Source organism: Heloderma suspectum, chromosome 3 (assembly GCF_057233095.1).
Source record: "Heloderma suspectum isolate Gila_16-S chromosome 3, 16-S_ref, whole genome shotgun sequence".
NCBI lineage: Eukaryota > Metazoa > Chordata > Lepidosauria > Squamata > Helodermatidae > Heloderma > Heloderma suspectum.
The window spans coordinates 8,488,717-8,494,716 of NC_139460.1; positions in this window are offsets into that span (position 1 = coordinate 8,488,717).

The window sequence follows — 6,000 nt, forward strand, 5'->3', positions numbered from 1 at the left end:
AGCTCCCCACTGAGGCCCACCTGGCACCAGCACTGTCATCTTTTCAGCACCAGGTTAAGACTGTCCTTTCTTCCCAGGCATTTAATGACATATGATGGGGCATTTATGACAGCTGTCTTCATCAGGTCTGGTATCTGGTTTTAGCTATTTAAGGAAGCAATCCTATGGCCCTAGACAGCTTCTGAGGGGCCATAAAATACTTTGGATTCCCTAATCTGATGTCAAAGACAGCGCTCTGACCTTGGAGGGGGGAATTGGAGATCTGACTCCCTCCCCCTCGCAGCTGGTGCAGAAAAACTGCGCTTCCGCTCTGAGGCCAGGAACACAACCTCAGAGAGGTGGAAAAGGGGGCGTTTTGGTGGGTGGGGAGGGGAGAAGGGTGGAGAGGCCAGGAGACCAGCTATCTTGAGGCCTCTCCAGCCTCCTTCCCTCCCCCCTCCAAAGCGCTGTCACCACATGGGCAAAAAAGCCCATCTAGCGAAAAATGCAGGGCTGGAGGACAGGGAGGCCAAGATCGCCTCCGCTACTCCTCCCACCCTGCACGGGATGCTCGTAAGCCTCTGTGTTCGGGGGTTTACAGTCATTGAGGGCACAAGCCATAGGACTGCACCCCAAATTGTTCTACATTTTGTTTGTTAACAATTTTATACTATATTTTGTTATCTTGTATTTGTGGTTTGTAATTTTGTGAACCACCCAGAGAGCTTCAGCAATTGGGTGGTATAGAAATGAAATAACAACAACAACAACAACAACAACAACACATTTTGGTAGCTGGGAATCCAGCTCATCAGATGTTGGATTGGACAACGTTCTGGAGAAGAGCTCTCAATAGCTGTGGATACAAGCCCTATCCAATCTTCCTTCGAAGCACAGAGCTGAGCACAAATGACGGGGGGTGGGGGGTGGAAATGTGCGGTTGGCCAATGTTGGAGGCAGAATGCTAGACTAGATAAATCTTGGACTGACCCAGAACAGCAGTTCTTATGTCCTATGATACGCTCAAGGTGATTAGTTGATGGCACTCCATCCTTGTTGGTCTTTAAGATGCTACACCAGCCTTCCCAACCTGGTGCCCTCCAGATATGTTGGACTACAGGTACCAGCATCCCCAGCCAGGATAGCCAACACAGCTGGATCAGTGGAGGCTGGTGGCTCCGATGTCAATGGGGGTGGTGAATCCACTCCAGGTTTCAGTCGGATTCTGACTGAAACCTGGAGCGGGTTCGCCGTCCCACTGACATAGGAGCCACCAGCCTCCACTGATCTGGAGGGCACCAGGTTGGAGAAAGATGTGCTACACAATCTTAAGAGTTTCAGCACAGGTGTCAGGTTCCTCATCTGACATTATGCGCCATGTGTGAGATCAGATTGGCCGCAAACAAACTATTCCACAGGTAAACCAAATGCACAGGCCAAAATGGGAAGTTTACTGAAACAAAACAAACATGGAAAAAACGCACATTTCATGCCTTGAGGGTCGAGCCCCAACCAAAAGACATACATTTTTGGCACACTTTTTTTTTTTTAGGAAGGGAAAAAGTGCTTGAAATGAAAGCTCCCACAACTGAAGTGATCATAACAGTTAGGGATATGTCTTCTGGAGTTTCAGATATTTTGAAATTAGTTTTCTTAACGAAGCAAAACAAAATTAAAAAAAAAAATAGGGCATGATCCTGTCTGAACCTGCCATGAGGCAATGCATGTACACAGCCCACAGATGAGCATAGCTGTCTGATGAGAAGGGACCCCGTAGAGGAAAGGAGCCATAGGTCAGTGACAGAGCATGTGTTTGCACACAGGATAGTACTGTGCAAACTCTTCAACTATGCACTTGTGCACGTGTTTCCAGAACAGTACAAGATGCTAGCTTGGGATGATGGGAGTTGTAGTCCAACCCATCTGGGGGGCACCAGGTTGGGGAATGTTGGCCTAGGACGGGGTGGGCATAGTTAAACTATGGAACTCACTACCACAGGATGCAGTGATGGCCACCAATTTGGAGGGCTTTAAAACGGGGTTGGACACATTCCTGGAGGAGAAGGCCATCGAGGGCAACTAGTCCTGATGACTCTGTGCTACCTCCAGTGCCAGAAGCAGTGAGCCTATGTACACCAGTTGCTGCGGAACATGGGTGGGAGGGTGCTGTTGCGCTCGTGTCCTGCTTGTAAGTTCCCGGTCAACAGCTGGTTGGCCACTGTGTGAACAGAATGCTGGACTAGATGGACCCTTGTCTGATCCAGCAGGGCTCTTCCTATGTTCTTATATTCTTATGTTCTTAACTTGTGGCCCTCCAGATGTTTGGGCCTACAACTCCCATGAGCTTCAGCTAGCATAGTCAATGGCTAGGGATGATGGGCACTGTAGGCCAAAACATCTGGAGGGCCACAAGTTGCCAGCTCCTGGTCTAAGAGAACATTACCCACATTCTGATGTTGAGATGTTGTGTGTTTCCCTGTCCCCTTCCAGTAGCAACCAATGACGTGGAACAGTGGCAGGGGAAACGGAGAACATGACAATGTCAGAGAGGGCACAGGCAAGTTCTACATAATGTTGCAGAGCGGCAATCAGACAAGCAGCTGCCGTTTTCAGTGGCAGGAGCGTGTTTATCATAGTACTTAATGAGAGTGCAATCTCCACCTTAATTTGGACGCCAAAGTGAACTCCGTAGTGCCGGATCCTTGGAATATAAGCTGACAACCTCAGTCAGCCATGCTCAGCTCCTAAATGTAACGGTACAGGCCTTGCTTTAAGGACTCTGGTATATTTCCACGAACCTTCTCAGGATTGGGCCCTCAGGGTTGGGCCTTGTTAGTGTTTGCAAAATGACTGGATGAGTCAGCTTCCCAAATAATGGTTTATTAGCTCCAGCTTAGACACTGGAGACAGCTGGGATCATTCATGCGCATGAAAGGTTGAGCAAGAAAGAGCCTTCAGACATGTTGCCAGGAACATGTGAAGAAACCGGGCACAGGCATGGCTGACAGAGTGAGAGGCGGGGCTTCCAGTGATGCGCTGACTGACACATTTGAATCTGTGCCAGTCACCCAGAGAATGTGTGAGGAATCGCTATTTTGACTGCTGCTCAAGTTGCCAACTCTTTCACAGGTCCTGCTGCTGTGCTTTAACTGAAGCATGGCGTGCCAACAATTTAAGCAAGAGAAGGTTTTCCTGGCATTGAGATAATGTGGTAGGAAAAGGTTCCTGGCTGCGGTTAAAGACGCTAGAACAAAGGCAATGAAAAGGGGTTTGTTTTTTGAATATCTATCTTGTGTTTCTGCTAGGGATAGGTGTATCTTTTAAGCTCAATCTCAACGTCCTCATTTTTCCACTGCCGAGATTGTTCCATCCCAGTTCTGTGTGAGCCTCTTGTTTTCCATACAAAAATGTGTATGTCTTTTTGTGTGCATTTTTCACTAACATGAGTTTGTATGCATTTTAGAAATGTTCACATTTTTCTTTGCACATTTTCCAAAACTGTGCACGTTGTCGGGCGCATTTTTCCTTCCCTTGGAATGCATAGCAAGCTCAGAAATGGGCAGATTTCCAACGATCTTGCATAAAAATATGACCCTAATGAATTTGTCACCCATCCCTGCTTCCTACCATGATGGAATTCAAGGCAGCATAGATGGGGTTTTGTAGAAAATCTTCCGATTTCCATACACTGACCAGACTCAGACTTGCTTAGCTTCACCACGGATGTTGCTTAAGATGAGGGGGGTGGGACCTTTGATCGGCTACATATTGTTGGATCATAGCTCCTATCATCCCTGGCCATTGGTCATGCTAGCTGGGGTTGATGGGAGCTTGAGTCCATCAATATCTGGAGGGACGCAGGTTCTGGCCCTTGCTTTCAGACCATATGGTGGGAGCACACCTGATGGTATTGGCCCACCCTTCACCCCTGCTCAAACAGGTTTTGCAGGTTTTTTAAAGAATATCAAAAACTGCCATTCCTATTTGTCAAAGGAGAAAGCACAACAAAGTTACACATCATGAGCAGCACTCCCTCTCTCAGGCTGCCTCCCGCTCTCTGAACAAACTGTCTCTACTCCAGGCATTGTTGTTGCCGTTGTTGTCATTATTGTGTGTTTTCCACGATTGCACCTTGCCTTTCATGCAGAGATGTGCTCCCATTTCTCCTTATGACAACTCTGTGTGGTAGGCCAGGCTCAGTGACACTGAGCAACCAGCTCAACATCCCCCTACGGAACCCTTTTAGTGCTGATCCTTATGGTTTTGGAGTGGTGCAAATTGTTTTTGAATGCTTTAAAAATCCCTAGGTTTCCTTGGCATTTTTGAATGGTTCTATATGTTGATGCTTTCATATGTTGCAAGTTCAGTTATGGACAGGAAGGTGGAATGATGATGATGCAATAATCATTATTATTAATAATATAAGCACAAGTAATTCATTGCAGCATGAAGCAGCCCTTAAACTCTACATTTAATTGAACTTTCTGATGGGTTCCAGTTTTGTACTAGATCTTTCTTTCCTTTTACGTGCAAAGGCTACCGGGAGACGCCGGTTTCCATTTTCCGATCCTTCATTCAGTCTGGCAATAATTCTCTGACTCCCACCCTCGAGCCTTTGACCGGATGGTATCCTTTGCCTGACCCCCAGCTTCTGTCCTGTCCCGTGCTCCTGTATGAACTGGGCTGTGTCCCGGCTCCAAACTATTGATTCCTGGCAGACTTCAGAATGTTACACCTTCTTGTCCAAATCCTGTATAAGTTACACAACAAACAATCCTTCCTATCCTTCAACCCAGATGTTTCCTGCTGCAATGTGATAGTCTGGTCATCATCTCTGCAGCCCAGTCTGGCAGTCGGTTGTGAATGCAAAAGCTCCGATACACACACTTCCCATACCCACGATGATTTCTCCATCAATTTCAATGGAGGAAGCTATTATACATGTGTGTGCGTGCGCATGCGCGCAACTGAAGACCTGTATCCTCTATTTTCTAGGAATCTTCTGGACCCAATACACCAGCCTCCCACAACCTGGTCCCCTCCAGATGTGTTGAACTACAATCCCATCATCTTCAGCCAGCCTGAACATGATGGGTTATGCTCCAACACCAGGTTGGGGAAGGCTGGAATACAGTATTTGGATTCAGTCCCCAATGTGTGATCCATGGTCACATCATAGTTCCATTGAACTTGGGGCTCCCAAAAATAAGTTCAGCTTAATCCACCTGTCTGCAGGGGTGGGAGTAGCCCAGGTGCGCCCCCACCTATGCATATGGGATTGGGGCACAGCTCTTCATTTTGAAAGTAATGCTCATCCTAAGACCTCCAGAAGGAGGTTAATAACAGCCCTGTTGAAATGACAATCACATTGCTCATGCCCTTATCCAGGTTTGGCATCAAAGGTAGGCATGGCTGACCCTCCCCAGCAGGGGACCATTGACAAGAGCCCTCTGGAGTTGCTCCTCCTCTTCACCATGGCAACCTGCTTCTTGTTCGCCTACCTCTCGCTTAGGTCCAGATGATGCTGGTGGTGAGAAGTCCCTTTTACCTCTCACAGGGGAAGTAATAGCTCTCTTCAGAGTTGAGTTGATGCTTGTTCTACTGTATGCGTATCATCAAAAGCAAATGAATGCTTACAAGAGTGGATTGATTCAAACTGATGCAATTAACTCAGATTTTTTTTTAAACGGCAGATAACCTCAGTAATAAATTGGAAGATCAGGCTAAATCCAACATTATGTGAGTGCGCTGGGAGTTTCCCTCCTCCTCGCCCCCCCATTCCTCCCCCAAATCTGCTTTGGAGGGTCCCCCCAACCTTCCGGAGAAGATTTGGGGGGCATGTGGGGAGCTTCACGAGCGGAGGGAGAACTGGATCTTCTGGCAGTGTCTATTCCACTAGTGGATGGGCACCGTGGGATGCAACCCAATGAATAGAAATTGCTCGACCAGTTAATCTGTTCAAATTGAGCATTCATGGAAGAAAAATGAGAATGGATGAACATAAATAAAGAATGGACCAAT